At 51.1% G+C, this 16,198-nt stretch overlaps 1 protein-coding gene across 1 annotated transcript in view; it reads left to right on the forward strand.

Annotated features, from left to right (window-relative positions):
• The first annotated feature begins 836 nt into the window (after window positions 1–836).
• The window catches only part of Megf11 (multiple EGF like domains 11), a 281,143-nt gene continuing 265,781 nt past the window's right edge, over window positions 837–16,198 (forward strand). The window contains exon 1 of the mRNA XM_069995095.1: window positions 837–888. The gene's annotated coding sequence lies outside the window, so the exon portion shown is untranslated. The remainder of the gene's footprint in view (window positions 889–16,198) is intronic.

Raw genomic sequence — 16,198 nt, forward strand, 5'->3', positions numbered from 1 at the left:
GTGTGAGTGTGTGTGTGTGTGTGTGTGTGTGTGTGAGATAGTGGTGTGCCTCTGGTCCTTTTCCAGCCCCATTGTAAATCCCTGCCCTCCCTCCTCGGGGCTTCCTGGAGGAGGTGGCTGGCGCCGGGCAGGCCTTTCCGATTCCTGGGGTGAACAGAAAGTGGGAACAGAGAGATTAAGGAGAAAAGAGGGAGAAGACAGGGGGGAAAGGAAGGCGGGGGAGGGAGGTGAGGAGACACCGGAGAGGATGGATCGGAGAAAAGGGAATCTGAAGATGGGGGGAGGGAGGGGAGGGAGAGAGAGAGAGGGAGAGAGGGAGAGAGAGGGAGAGAGAGGGAGAGAGCGCCCAGAGAGCGAGAGAGCGCGAGGGTGCCGGGTTTGAAAGGACCACAGAGAAAAGATGGGGTGGAAGAGGGGAGGAAGGAGAGCGGAGAGGAGGGGGGGAGAGGGGGAATGGACGGGCTGGGGAGGAGGAGGAGGGCCGGGGCCGGGGGCGGGGCCGGGGGCGGGGCCGAGGGCGGGGCCGAGGGCGGGGCCGGGGCCAGGGCCGGGGCCGAGGCTGGGGCGGGCCGATGTTGGGGCGGGTCCGGGGGCGGGTCCGAGGCCGGGGGCGGGTCCGGGGGCGGGCCTGGAGCCGATGCCGATGCCGGGGGCGGGGCCGATGCCGGGGGCGGGGCCGAGCCGGGGGCGGGGCCGGACCCGGGGGCGGGGCCGCCCGGGCCGCACCGCGCGCAGCCCGCTCCGCCGCTCACTCGCCGCCGAGCCTGTGGTCGGCTCCGCGCGGCTTCCGGCTCCAGGCTCCTGGCTCCGGCGATCGAAAACGGCCGAGACTCGGGACGACGCGACTGCAGGGCTGCGCGAGCGGACCCCGGCGGGCGGCGGAAGCTGGTAGGTGGCGGGGCGAGGTTGGCGAGGAGCCCGGGCTCCCGTGCTGGGGAGGTTGCTTTGTAGTATTATTATTGATTATTTTTCCTAGCAGCTCCGCGCTAACTTTCCACGGGCCCCGCGAACCCGCGGGAGGCTGGCCCGGGCTCGGAAGCTTGAGTTTGGCGCGGGCTGGAGGAAATGTCCGGGTTTGCCGGAACGCCAGGCGGTCCGTGCGGGACGCGGCGGAGTCTCCACGCGCTGGAGAGACCCGACCCGGGCGCCGCGGCACTGCGCCCGCCGGCTGAGATCGGGGGGCTCCGGGTCCCCGAGGCTCTCCGCGCGCGGGTTCCCGGCCGCGGCCCGCGGGGGTCCCCCCCTCTCCCCAGCCACAGCGCGCTTCGACCCCCGGGAGGCGCGAAGCGGAACGCGCCCCCCTGGGTGTCCCCCTCCCGTCGCCCCGACTCTTTGGAGGAATCCGGGGCGCTGGCTGCACTGCGGGGAATCCCCGGCTCCCAAAGTTCAGCGAAGCCAGGGGCTCCCCGGCTGCCGAGCCCGGATTCCCAACTTTTCCCTCCGCCGCCCCCGGTCGTAGCGTTGCAGGTGGGGAGTGGGGTGCTCGCGGGGGGTGCCCCCCGGAAGCCGCCCCCACTTTCCTGCAGGACTAGGTTTATTTCCCTACTTTGTTCAGAAAATAATAATAATAACGATTTAAACCCGGCGCCGGTGGCTCACTCCTGGAATCCCAGCTACTCGGGAAGCGGAGATCTGAGGGTCGAGGTTCAAAGCCAGCCGGGGCAGGAAAGTCCGTGAGACTCTTCTCTCCAGGTAACCAGCCAAAAGCTGGACGTGGAGCTGCGTAGAGCGCTCACCTTGAGTGAAAAAAAAAAAAAAAAAGCTCCGGGACAGCACTCAGGTCGTGAGTTCAAGCCCCAGGACCGACACACAATCCATAAATAAAAATACAATAGACGAGATCGTTTCCTTGCGGGTGTCCAGGTCCGCGTGCCAGGACGCAGGGCTCGGGGCGGGGGGCGGAGGCGCCGCTGCTCCCGCACCGCGACTCCCGGCTCGGTCCCGCGATCGGCCCCGCGCCGCCCGTGCGCCCTGCGCTCGGCCAAGAGTCCTGCGCGGCTCCGCTCTGGGGCGCACGCTCCCGGGTTCCCCCCGGACTCCCTTCCCCAGGACCGGGACACCTCCCGCGTTCCCGGTGAACGTCCCCGCCGGGTGGTGACGCACGGTGACCGTGGGGTTCGCTCGGAACCCGCTTGCTGGGAATCGCCGACCTCGTGCAGTCCGGGAGAGTCTTCTGAGAGTCCAGCGCAGGTTTGGTGGGGGCTTTGCGGGGAGGCTTCCCCGCCCTTTCTCCATGACTAGTTGGCAGGTGCCCCCGGACGTTGGCTCGTCCTCCCGGAGCGCCCCCATTCCCTGCGCTCCAAGCAGAATGGCCACGCGTGCCAGCAGCCGCGCGCCGGCTAGTGTCTGTGCTCACAGATTTGTGCAAGGCGCCAGGAATTTCAAGTCTACGCCTGCTGCAGACTGCCATCAGCCGGGTGAGGAGGCTGGGGACCAGCGGGAGAGGATTGGGTGGATAGCTGCTTTCAGCGCGGTTCGGATGCTCTCGGCCATCTCATACTGACTTTCCCCCTTTTCTTAGCACACAGGTCAGGCTGCCTAGCCAGGCCCTAGGCCTGATCCCTGGCCTCCGGAGGGGTACCCCGCTTTCCAGCATCTCCCGGGGGCGATGGGTGTGCTGCGTACTTGGCTTGTGTCTATGTCTGCGTTGGGTCTTGGGGGTCATTTGGAGCCCGCAGACTGGGCTCAACTGGCCGGCCCAGGGAGACCCTAACTAAAGAGTGTGCACCTGCTCTCCAGGTGAAATCACTTCTTCCGGGGGAAGGCAAGGGGGCCCCGGCGCGGCTGGTCTTGGAGAAGGCTGATCAGGGCTTCTTCAGTAGGGAGCCTGGGGTCCAGGAAGAGGTGCTCACAATTGGTTGATCAAAGACAGCATAGTCAGGTACTGGTGGCTCACGCCTGTAAATCCTACTAGCTACTTGAGGAGATTGAGGATTGCCAGTTCAAGGCCAGTCGGGGCAGAAATGTCTGTGACACTCTGGTCTCCATTGAACTACCCAAAAAGCCGAAAGTGGAGCTGTGGCTCAAGTGGCAGACCACCAAGCCTTGAGCAAAAAAAAAAAAAAAAAAAAAAAGAAAAAGAAAAAAAAGAAAAGAAAAGCTTCAAGAAAAAAAGAAAAGCTTTAAAGCCCAGGTCTTGATTTCAAATCCTAGTATACTGGCATAATAAAATAAAATGAAATAAGTGACAGCAGAATCAGGGCCGATGAGAACTCAGCAAATGACAGAGGTCTGCTGTTTCTTGATGGATGGCAAGCAGTCAGAGTAACTCAGCACTGTAACCCAAGGATTGTGGCATCATTTGGACCACATTCTGGCTTTTGGTTCTTTTCCTTATTCTCCTTGTCTCCCAAGATTTCAGTCCTCCTCCTCCTCCTCCTCCTCCTCCTCCTCCTCCTCCTCCTCCTCCTCCTCCTCCTCCTCCTCCTCTTCTCCTCTTCCTCCTCCTCTTCTTCTTCCTCCTCCTCCTCCTCCTTCTTCTTCTCCTTCTCCTTCTTCTTGGTCTTTCCTTTTCCCATGAATTAACTCCTTGAATCTAGATAACCTGAGTATCTGAATTCACTGGGCGCTTAATGTCCTTGGAACATTTAGTGAATCAATAGCTCTGGGGCTCCTCCTCTATTCCAGGAGCAGTGTGGACCCCCCAGGAACACAGGCAGACATGGAGGGGTTGTACCTCAGGATGTGGACCTTCTAGATCCTCATAGCTTTCAGCTCGGCTGTAGAGTACAGGCAGTCCGTCTCTAAGGCTGAAGTTAGACAATAGAAAAGATGGCTGGTAGCCTCCCTCATTTCCATGCCCTCAGCTCCTCATTAACTCATTACCCAAGGGTACTGCATTGATGACCTTGGATTTGACATTGGACAATAGGCTCTGCAGAGCTTCTGTCAGTCAAAGTACTGGCAGGAGGAAGCTGGTGAGTGTTGGCAACAGTGATCTTGCTAGTTTCCATAGAGACAGGTGCCAGGTAACCTAACTTCCAGCAGCCACAGCTGCCCAATGAGTCTGGAACCCCATTGTACAGATGGGTAAATGGATCCCTAAGTCTAGATTGAGGCTCAGCCCTCAGAGAAGTCCCTCATGTCAGGTTCAAGTTAGAAAGATCCTCATCTGCCAGGCACCAATGTTGGCTTATTCCTGAAATCCTAGCTACTTGGAAGGCTGAGATCTGAGGATCGAGATTTGAAGCCAATGCAGGCAGGAAAGCCATGAGACTCTTATTTACAATGCATCACCAAAAAAGTCAGAAGTGGAGGTGTGGCTCAAGTGGTAGAGAGTTATCATTGAGTGAAAAAGGTAAGGAGTCGGGTGCTGGTGGCTCACGCCTGTAATCCTAGCTACACCGGAGGCTGAGATCTGAGGATCACGGTTCAAAGCCAGCCTAGAAGGAAAGTCTGTGAAACTCTCATCTCCAGTAAACCACTAGAAAACCAGAAGTGGTGCTGTGGCTCAAGTGGTAGAGCGCTAGCTTTGAGCTGAAGAGCTGAGGGACAGCACTCAGGCCCAGAGTTCAAGCCCCACAGCTGAAAAAAAAGGGGGGGGGAATAAAAAGAAAAATGTAAGAGACAGCTCCCAGGCCCTGAGATCAAGTCCCAGGACTGGTGTGCATGCACGCACGCATGCATGCATTCATGCATGTACTCACGCACATGTGCGTTCTGTTTTGTAATCTAGTGGTTCTTAGACTTCAACCTGGACGGCTTATGAAAACACAAGGTCCTGGGCCCACTTTGGAGCTTCGGATGCAGCTAGAGTTGGAGAGGGCCAGGTTGTTGGCATTTTCTCACATTAGGTCCCAGGTGGAGCCCATGCTTTGGCTGTGGTGAGCACACTTTGAGATCCAGGGTGCCAGACCAGTGGAAAGTGAACTGTGTTTAGAAGACCCTGTAAGGAGGAGGGGGAGGGACCTAGAACAAAGGCTGTGATTTAGCAATTCCAAGTCCTGTGGTCTGGAGACAGTCCCCTCCCCCCCTCCCCTCCCCCCCCCCAGGTGGCCATGGAATTAAAAGAATATTTTATCTTCACCTGCACTTTCAGAGAAAGAATATATTGCCATATAATTAGGGAATAAATAGGTGTCTCGTATCAGCGGTACGGCTGCGCTCCATGGCTCTGTAGGGGTTTATTAAAGCACTGTTATAATTGAAAAGGTGTCATGTGCTAGCGGAGCCTCTCATGAAACTTTCATGGCTGGGGTGGTCATTGTCCAAAAGAAAAAAAAAAAAAGGAAGGCATAGTTTTCCTTTGTATAAAAGAAAATGAAGCCAAGCATAGGCGGCTCACACCTGTAATCCTAGCCTACTCAGGAGGCTGAGATCTGAGGATCAACTGTTCAAAGCCAGCCGGGACAAGAAAGTCTGTGAGACTCTTATCTCCAATGGACCGCCGAAGAGCTGGACTTGGCGCTGTGGCTCAGATGGTAGAGTACTCGCCTTGATCAAAAAAACTAAGGAACAGCTCTTGGGCCCTGAGTTCAAGCCCCAGGATCAGCACACATGCACTTTGCACACACGTGTGTGTGTGTGTGTGTGTGTGTGTGTGTGTGTGTGTGTGTGTGTGTGCACGCAGAAATGTCAGAGAGATTGCCTTTTTTTTTTCAGTAGTTGGTGGAAAAAATGGAAGAGCCGGTGTGATCAGAGGGAGCTTAAGTGGAAATTCACATCACAGGCTTGCCTATCTGTGTGTGGAACAATTTGCAATGTTTTCAAACTGTCTTGCCTGGGTTTCTTTTTTCCTTTTTTCCCCCAGTCCTGGGACTTGAACTCAGGGCCTGGGCCACTGTCCCTGAGCTTCTTTTGCTCAAGGCTAGAGCTCTACCACTTGAGCCACAGTACCACTTCTGGCTTCTTCTGTGTATGAAGAATGGAACCCAGGGCCTCATGCATGCTAGACAAACACTCTACCATTAAGCCACCTTCCCAGCCCTCACCTGGGTTTCTTTCTTTCTTTCTTTCTTTTTTTTTGGGTCCGGTCGTGGGGCCTGAACTCTGGGCCTGGGCACTGTCCCTCAGCTCTTCAGCTCAAGGCTAGTGCTCTACCATTAGAGCTACAGCGCCACTTCCGGCTTTTTTCTTTTTGCTTATGTGGTGCTGAGGAATCGAACCCAGGGCCTCATGCATGCCAGGCAAGTGCTCTACCACTGAGCCACCTTCCCAGCCCCTCACCTGGGTTTCTGATGTGAAGCTGTACCTCACCAGGAGAAGACTGTGTGTTTCATCCCAGCTGATGAGGGCAAAATCCAAAGAGCCCATCTCGTCCTCCTTGTGTTCATGAGACCCCCCCCATAAGAAAGCAAAGAATCATAAAAGATTTGTTCTCTTAAACGCTGGCATTTTTCATCTGGATTCTATTTATCGATTATTTTACAGCCGAGAAGGAGCAAAGAAAAAAAATCCATGTTTTTATAGCAAATAAAGCTGGCTGCGGCAATTCTGCAGGCTCAACATGTGTGTTCTGGAGTAGGAAGTTGGAACTCGGCCTGCCATTTGGGCGAGATCTAATTGAGAAAGACAGTGTAAGGAACCAATACGTAGGGATGTGGAATTTCACGGATAGTGTCTCTGTGTTTAGTTCCAGCCTTTGAGGTGAAGGATTTGACCAGAAATATCAAGGGCTCGGTCTCATGTCAAGCCAAAACGTGACATGATCAGAGAGGTTTAGAAAAGGAATGGCTTGGGGTTCTGACTCTGGGAACTGGCAAGAAAAAGGAGGAAGAAGAGGCAGATCAATGAAGCTAATATAGAATGAACGCTTAAAATGTCCAGGCTTGGCTTGGGCGCAGTGCGGACAGGGAACAAGACCTTTCCTTGTACTTTACCCTCCATTCCAGCTAAGCTCAAGTCTCTATCCTGATAAGGATTCTTGACTGGAGTGGGTGTCAGGGATGTAAGCAACCGAAAAAGCTGAACTCCACTGACAGAAACAATAAGGAAGGTAGTATCTCTGATAACAGGAGGTCTGCTCTCTTTCTGCTCCAAGGTTATTTCTTGCAGTAGTTCAATAACATTATCCCAGATCCCAGAGGCTTTTCAGCTTTCCCTGTTCTCAAGGTCACAAGGTGGCTGTAGCAACTCTGGATGTTGCACCTTGGCAGTCTTAGGCAGAGGCCGAAAAGTCAGGAGAGGAGCCATCTTTAGAAATCCCCAAGCAAACTTTCCTTCATTGCCTTCTTGATTGAAATGGGGAATCACATGCCTCAGCCAACCACAGGCAAGGGAAAGAGATGATCACTGGTTGGCTAAGAACAATTTCAATTGGGGGTTGGGTTCAGAGAGGAACAAAATTTCCCATCGGCCCCAATGCTGGCCAGCAATGGAGTATAAGACCTAGGTTTGAATTCTCCCTCTATTCCTTTTTAAATGTAATGACCCTGAGCAAAGTATTTCCCCTCTTACTCATCTGTGGAATGGGATTTATTGGGAAGATAAATCTGAATTAGTACAATAATGACATTTGGTTGGTTGAAGACTGAAGATTTGACTTTAGCCATCAAGAATGAAAAAACCTAATGCAGGAGATATGCAAGGATTCGATCATTTAGACTATCAGATTCAGAGAGCAGGAAAGGGAATAAATCATTATGACGTGCAAACAGGCCACTGTAGGAGGAACGTAACATCAGTGAGAGCCAGGGTAATCATGGAGGGCTTCCTGGAAGTAGAACTCTAGCATTAACATTTAAGTAATTCATAAGTTCTTCTGCCTGATTTACTCCCCCCACCCTTGCCTCCCAGTGGTAAGATAGAACCATTAGGCCAAAATAAGATCTCTTTTGCAATTTCAGTAGTTTTCCTGGTCTAAATCCAGCCCATACTGACCTGTGTGATCCAGTCCCATAGTGGCTCCCTATAGTCCTGGACTCTTGGTATCTGATCTTTGTTTGGCCTCTCAGTTCTTACCTTCAGACCAGGATTCATATCACTGGGTATTATTACACTCCTTTTGGTCTTTTGAGAGTAGGATCTCACTATATAGCCTAGGTTGGCCTTGAACTCAAGATCCTCCTGTCTCTGCCTTCTGAGTGCTGGGATTAAAGGCATGTGCCATCACACTCAGCTCAGATATTGTGTTAGTACTTGCTGTCTGGTTGTTGGCATGAAATCTATAGATATCAATCTTCCTGTCTCTCTAGTGTCTCCCCTTCTACATTCTTGGTTCTTTGTTGGTCGTGGGGCTTGAATGCAAGGCCTGGGAATTGTCCCTGAGCTTTTCTGCTCCAGGCTAGCAGTGTTACGACTTTGAGCCACAGCTCCACTTCTAGATTTTTTTTTTTGTCGGTCGTGGAGCTTGAACTCTGGGCTTGGGTGCTGTCCTTGTGTTCTTCAGCTCAAGGCGAGCACTCTACCACTTGAGCCACAGCACCACTTCCAGTTTTCTAGCGGTTTATTGGAGATAAAAGTCTCACGAACTTTCCTGCCCAGGCTGGCTTTGAACCCAGATCCTCAGATCTTAGCCTCCTGAGTAGCTAGGATTACAGGAGTGAGCCACCGGCGCCTGGCTACTTCTAGAGTTTTTGAGGTTAACTGGAGCTAAGCCTCTCACTGACTTTCTTGCCCTGGCTGGCTTTGAACCATGATCCTCAGATCTCAGCCTCCTGACTAGTTAAGTCATTATTTTTTGTGGGTAGCAGCCACCATCTTCCCAGTGCTTGGGCTCCAAACCCTGGCAGCACCGAGTGATGTCCGCCCCCCCCCCCCGCCCCCCACATTTCTTGGATGTCTTTCTGGCAAATGAAATTCCATCTCCATGCTGGAGACCGACTCAGCTTCCTGCTCTTCTGGCCTCTGAGGGCACCGTGTGGTATGCAGCTGTCTAGGGGACAGAGTGGGGGAAAGGGACAGACCAGGTGTCAAGGTAGAGGTGATGGTAAGGCCCTTAATCCATGGTTACAAATCCATTATGTTGCTGGGTGCTGGTGGTTCACACCTGTCATCCTAGCTACTCAAAAGGCTGAGATCTGAGGATTGAGGCTTAAAGGCAGCCCGGGCAGAAAAGTCTGTGAGATGCTGATCTCCAGTTAACTACCACAAAGCTGGAAGTGGAGGTGTAGCTTAAATGGTAGAGTAGCAGCCTTGAGTACAAAAGGTCAGAGACAGCACCCAGGCCTTGAGTTCAAGCTCCAGGACTGGGACCACAAAAATAATCAATCAACAAACAATTCATAATGTTGCTGTGCATCCAGTACAGTTTCCCCGATCCCCTCCCCTTGATGCCATTCCCACACATGGTTTCCCTGCGGTCCTCCCTGGCTAAGTTCAGACTCCCCATCAGGAGCTTCCACAGTCCAGGCCTGCCTCTTCATGGTTACCTGTCATTCTCTGTGTTTAACCTAAAGTCCCCTTTCTGCAACACTGTCCTCGGAGCAGAGTCCTCATTAGAGCTTTCCTAGAGCTGGTGCCCACGGTGTTCTGGAAGCATCGATCGGACCTTCCCTGGACTTCTGTACCAATTACTGTCCTCACCACAAATCCCATGCTTAATTGTGGGCAGCCAGCATCCAGGTGATCGTCGTTTGCATTTTGTGGGGCTGGCTTTCCCCTTTCTAGCTCCATACAGGATCACTGAGATCCAAAGTAGGGTGGGACCAGCAAATACCCCTCAGTGAATTGCTCAATGGATACCTTTTTTTTTGGGGGGGGGGACAGGGCTGGGGATCAGATCGTAGGGACTCATGTACACCTTGGCAGTTTGATGATTGATAAATCACAGGAATAGATTATTACTTGCAGAATCGTCCTTTGTCTTAGCTTCCACAGGAGAAATGGCTTGTATTTAATGAAGCCTCCTCTGTGTGGAACATTATTTTGGTTTTGTCTTATGAAGCTATTGGACCTGAAACTCAGAGTCTGGGCACTGTTCCTAAGGTTTTTTTTTTTTTTTTTTTTTTTTTTTTTTTTTTTTTTTTCTGTCGGTTTTGGGGCTTGAACTAAGAGTCTCACAGACTTTCCTGCCCAGGTTGTCTATTTGTCTGTCTGTCTGTCTGTCTCTCTCTCTCTGTGTCTGTCTGTTTGTCTGTCTCTCTCTCTCTTTTTGTTGGTCATGGGGCTTGAACTCTGGGCCTAGGCACTGTCCCTCAGCCTTCAGCTCAAGGCAAGTGCTCTACCACTTGAGCCACAGCGCCACTTCTGGTTTTCTGGTGGTTTATTGGAGATAAGAGTCTCATGGACTTTCCTGCCTGGGCTGGCTTTGAACGGCGATCCTCAGATCTCAGTCCTCTGAGTAGCTAGGGTTACAGGTATGAGCCACTGGCGCCCAGCTTTTTTTTTTTTTTTTTTCTTTATTAAGATTAGGTAACTACATACATTTCACAGTATTGTTAACATAGTGATAGTTAGCTAAAGTCACCAACACATTTTAACCTTCACAGTGCAAATTGTCATTGTCTTGATCAATAAAACTTATGAATTCTACAGACTTTAACAATAAAATTATTTCTTCTGAATCGGGTGATTTGTACATTTCTTTCCTTTTGCTTAGTGTCAGCTGTTTCCTCTTTCTTTCTCATTGCCTCCCTCCCATTACCACTCTTTTTTTTTTTTTTTTTTTTGTCCAGTCGTGGGGCCTGAACTCTGGGCCTGGGCGCTGTCCCTCAGCTCTTCAGCTCAAGGCTAGCACTCTACCACTTGAGCCACAGCACCACTTCCAGCTTTTTTCTTTTTGCTTATGTGGTGCTGAGGAATCGAACCCAGAGCCTCAGGCATGCAAGGCAAGTGCTCTACCACTGAGCCTTCTTCTCAGGCCTCCGCCCCCCCCCCTTTTTTTTAAGGGACTGTTTTGACTGCCTTGTTACAAACCAGTGAAGTTGGAAATCTTATACAGATGAGCAAGGACAAGTGGCATGTCACACTCAGCCAGCAGGGGGCGCTAGTGTCAGGTCAGTTCTCTTCTAGTCTCTTGGCAGAGTTGCTACCTGATCTCAAGCCATGGACCCAGAAGTTTGAAATAATCTGGGAGCCTTTAGATGATCACAGTGGATATTTTCCCTTTTCTTCCCCCAGCCTCTTTTTTGTGTGTGTGTTTGTATGTTTCCTGGGGGTTGAATTCAGGGCCCTGGCCTTGTCCTTGAGCTTCTTTGCTCAAAGGTAGCACTATGCCCACTTGAATCACAGCTCTACTTCTGGCTTCTTTTTGGTCCTTGGGGCCTGAACTCTGGCCTGGGCGCTGTCCCTCAGGTCTTTAGCTCAAGTCTAGCGCTCTACCACTTGAGCCGTGGCATCACTTCCGGCTTTTTCTGCTTAATGTGGTGCTGAGGAATCGAACCTAGGGCCTCATGCATGCAAGGCAAGAACTCTACCACTGAGCCACCTTCCCAGCCAACTTCTGTCTTCTTTTGAGTAGTTTGTTGAAAATAAGAGTCTCGTGGGCTTTTCTGCCTGGGCTGGCTTTGAATTGCACTCAGATCTCAGGTTCCTGACTGGGTAGAATTACAGGCATGAGCCACTGGTGCCCTGCCTCTTTTTTCTCTTTTATGCTGGTACTGGCGATTGAGCTCAAGGCCTCAAGTTCTCACTTGGCTTTTTTGTTCAAGGCTAGTCTACTGCCACTAGAGCCATACCTCTACTTCTGGCTTTTTGGTGATTAATTGGAGATAAGAATCTCACGGACTTCCCTGCTTGGGCTGATTTAGAACTGTGATCCTTTGATCTTAGCTCCTGGAGTAGCTAGGATTATGTAGCCAGTGCCCAGCTTGCTATAACCACTTTGAAAGTAGCTTATCCCTTTAAGAAGTGACTGACCCCATGTCACAATTCAAACCTGGTGCCTTGTCTCCCAGGATAGCATTCAAGAGGCTTCTGGCTGGGGAGCTTCTTGGGGGAGTGGGCTTTCTGGAATTGGCCCTTTGGGTGGGAAGGACTTAGTCTTGTGTGTCTAAGATCAACTTTCTTTATTGCAATTATTACCTGAAACTTCCCCCCCCCCCTTTTTTTTTTCCTTTTGCCCTTGAACCTGCCCTTCCCTTGCCTGGTCTGCCTATTTTATCATCCAAGCTGAAAATAAATACAATAAATAAAAACATACCCCAAACATTTTTTTCCCCTGCAGAGGATGAGCAATAATCTACATATGCAAATAAATGGCATGCTGGTCTCCATGAATATTAATTTGGAGAGGGAGTCTGAGGCCTCTAACTACACTGAGAACTAGTAATCTGGCATTTTGCAGTTCCTCGGGTGCACTGTGGTAATCAAGGCCTGTGTTGTGAGGTGGATCCCAGTTGGCCTCTCTTCTATCTTTTTTTTTTTTTTTGTCGGTCGTGGGGCTTGAACTCTGGGCCTGGGCACTATCCCTCAGCTCTTCAGCTCAAAGCAAGCGCTCTACCACTTGAGCTACCACGCCACTTCCTGGCCTCTCTTCTAAATGCCTGCAGGTACCAGGTGGCCACAGTGTCTCTGGTTGGCTTGAGAGACAACCAGGGGTGAAGGGTGGATCTCACCCTGGGTCTCTATCTGACCTTGTCTTGTTTTCCTGGCTGAGGCTCAGGCCTTAGCTTCTCTTAGGCCCTAGAATGGAAAGTAATCTCTAGGAAGGGGCAGTTCTGGGGGGTCACTGTGGGATGATTTTAGGGGTGCATCCAAGGTTGGAGAGGTTCTAGGTGAGCTGGTAGCTTAGGTCCATTATCCTGGTTACTTAGAAGATTACTTAAGGATTGTGGTTTGAAATTAGCTCTGGCAGGAAAGTCTAGGAGACTTTTGTTGTTCGTCATAGGGCTTGAACTCAGGGTCTGGGTCCTGTCTCTGAGCTCTTTTTGCTCAAGGCTAGTACTCTACCACTTTGAGGCACAGCACCACTTCTAGTTTTCTGGTGGTTAATTGGAGATAAGAGTTTCTTGGCTTTTCTTGCCCAGGCTGGCTTTGAACCGCTGTCCTCTGATTTCAGCCTCCTGAGTAGCTAGGATTAGAGGCACTAGCCACCAGCTCCCAGCTAAGGCTGTGAGACTCCGATCTCTAATTAACCACCTTGGAACCAGAAGTAGAGCTCAAGTACTAGAACACGTGAGTGAGAAAACTAAGGGACAACAGTTAGGCCCTGGGCAAAACATAAAAATGTTGGGACCGAGCGGCCTTGGGACCCAGCTGGCCTTGTCTCACGAGCAGTTACTTCAGAGGCGGAAGACTTGCAGTGGTGGCTGACTTACCCAAAGTGACACTGTGAGTTGACAGCAGAAAGTGAGAAAGCTTATTCATTCTTTGCTCTGAAAAGCACATTTGTGTGTGTGTGTGTGTGTGTGTGTGTGTGTGTGTGTGTGTAGGAGCAGGGTGGGCAGGGTGACATTTGCAGTGTGTATACTTTTGGGGGAAAGAGTCACTTTTTTTTCTGTTAGGAACGTTTGCCCAGAGACAGGGGGTTGGGGTGGAGAGAAATGGTTTTCTTACACCCCCAGAGTTCCAAATTAGATCATGGGCCAGAGACACTGTGAGCCCTCAGCTACCGCAATGGCCAGGCCTAGGGGCCTCCAGATCGGCCACTGGGTGGAAAGTCTGACTGAAGAGGTCACCAGGAGGGAAAAGGACTTGGCAGTCTGGAGGCTCCCTGGGGAGAGGGGGCAGAGGAGAATGCCCACAAAGGTTAGACCTCAGGCTGGGGGAAGTGGTACCTACCTGCCATCCTGGCTTCCTGGGAGGTAGAGGTGGAGTAGGAGTGAGGAGGATCTTATCCTGAGGCCAGCTGGGGAAAAGCATGAGACTCCTTATCTGGAAAATAAACTCAAGGAGCCTGGTGCCTATGACTCACACCTGTAATCCTAGCTACTCAGGAGGCTGAGAGCTGAGGATTGCAGTTCGAAGCCAGGCCAGGTAGGAAACTCAATGAGATTCTTTATCTCCAGTGAAACTCCAAAAAGCTGGAAGTAAAGCTATGGCTCCAGGGTTAGATAAAGTGCCAGGTGTGAGCAAAGAAGTTAAGGGACAGTGCTCAGGGGCCTGAACTGAAGCCCAGAACTGGCGCACGCGCACGCGCCCGCGCACACACACACACACACACACACACACACACACACACACACACACACACACACACACTAAAGAAAAAGGACTGGGGGTGTGGATCAAGTAATAGTTTCTGCTTAGCAGTTGTGTAATTGTGAGATTCTGAGTTCAAACTGGGCTACGGAGAGAGAAGGAGAGGGAGGGAAGTGGAAAGTGGGAGACAGAAAGAGAGAATGAAAGAATCTAGGAGAGAAAGTGTGCCGGCATTGGTATGCTAAGTCCCAGGTTGGGTATAGTGGCTCATACTTGGGCTCCCAGTACTTGGGAGGCTGAGACAAGATCTCCATATCAGCCTGGGTTACCTAGCTGTCCTAAAAACCATACCAAACCACAATGAAATACAAACAGGCCCTGGATTGAGATGAAAGCTCAGTTGGTAGCGCGCTTGCCTATGGAATTGGAGTTCTGTCTCTTTCATCCTCTTTGCTGGTTTAAGCTTGGCCCATCAGTTCCTATTGGACAGCCTTTCCTTTGTCAGTAAGTATTGAGTTATCAGCTATACATTGCAACACTGCTTTCTGGAGATTAAGTGAGGGATTGAGTTTTCTCTACCACGCAGGGCACGAAACAGATGTTCCAGATGTTTAAAGCTCTTTTCAATAGCCAGGTTTGTTGGACTGGTTGCACGGTGTTCAGCATGGATAGGGTGTGTATCTGTGTTTGACTCTCCACCTGGGTCTGTGTTTCGAAGGATAAAAATAAACAGAGGGGTTTACTTTCTTGCGTCAGTATTGGGGCTTGAACTCAGGGTCTTGCACGCTTGCTAGGTTTATTCACTCAAGGCTGGCATGCGTGCTTGAGCCATGCCTCTACTTTCTTTTCTTTTCTTTTGTTTGCAGGTTAATTGGAAATAAGAATCGCTCTGATTTATTTGTCAAGGCTGCTTTGAATCTTGATACTCAGATCTCAGCCTCTTGAGTATGGAGGATTTATAGGCATGCAGCCTGGACTATGATCTGCTTATTTTAGGCTTTCTGTGTTACCTCTGAGGACAGATGGGTGCGGCCAAGCCCAATTTCTTCCATTCAGATCCAGTCTCACAAACTTTTCTGCCTGGGCTAGCCTTGAACCTTGATCCTCCAGATCTCAGCCTCCCGTGTTGCTAGGATGACAGGTGTGTATCACCACACCCAGCTTCTCCCTTGAGACAGAATCTCTTGGACTTTTCTGCTCTGTGTTAGCCTGGATGAACCTGGATCCTAAGTAGCTAGTCATTTGTGCTTATGTACTGGAATTGGGCACTTGTTTTTGGTTTTGGTCTGTGAGGACCTGTGTATCTCTGCTCTCTGTGTGTGTGTGTGTGTGTGTGTGTGTGTGTGTGTGTGTGTGTGTGTGTGTGTGTGTGTGTGTGTGTGTGTGTGTGTGTGTGTGTGTGTGTCCGTGTCCATCCATCACAAACCCAGTATGATCAGGATGGGGAAATTTCCCAGTGCACAAAATCCCTGGGCTTGGGTTTCCCCTAAGGTCTCTCAGTGTCCGGTCCTCCTTTCCTACCTGCTCGGGCCTCCTGCAGTCCCTGGAGCTCTTGCTAATTGCCCTCTGCCCGCTTTCCTTCCCTTCCCTCCAGAGCACACTGGGCTAGCGTGGGAAAGCTTCTGTGGCAGGCCCTGGTCCATTTGCATTCGTGTTTGCATCTCATTTGCATTGTCTATACAGATTCCACTCTCTGTTCTGCAGTTTTTCAAGGTAAAATGTAGTTGCTCTTCTTGAAGGTCATTATAGTAAGGTTTTTTTTTTTTTTTTCCTTTCCCCTCCCTTTCCCCTATTTATTCATTGTGGTTCAGACCTCCCTCCCAGAATTGAGAGTCTGAGCAAGAGAGAAGGCTGGGGAATCCTTGTTTTCCCCCCTCTCCCCCCGCCCCCTTCTAGTCTACAGAGCAGAAGGCCTGGCTCAGGGGCAGGGAGGGAGCCTTGGGTACCCCTTGAACCTGGAAGAAAAAACAGACAAGAAATCATTTCATCCTGGGGTAGATATTCTGCTCTCATTCTAGGAGGATCTGTCAGGGTTAAGTGACAGCCAGTCTGGGTCCCACACCTGTACCTCCATTATGTCTGTGGGGGGGGGGGGGAAGGAATGGCCTTGGAGAAGTCCCAGCTCCCTGCTGGCGAAGTGTGGGAATGACAGGGGATTGACAGGATTAATATTTCTTTCTTGTTTTTTTCTTTCTTCCTTTCTCTTTTTCCCTCCCTCCCTCCCTCCCTTCCTTCTTTC

The sequence above is a fragment of the Dipodomys merriami genome, unplaced genomic scaffold (assembly GCF_024711535.1).
Source record: "Dipodomys merriami isolate MVZ:Mamm:240054 unplaced genomic scaffold, mDipMer1.0.p SCAF_48, whole genome shotgun sequence".
NCBI classification, from domain to species: domain Eukaryota; kingdom Metazoa; phylum Chordata; class Mammalia; order Rodentia; family Heteromyidae; genus Dipodomys; species Dipodomys merriami.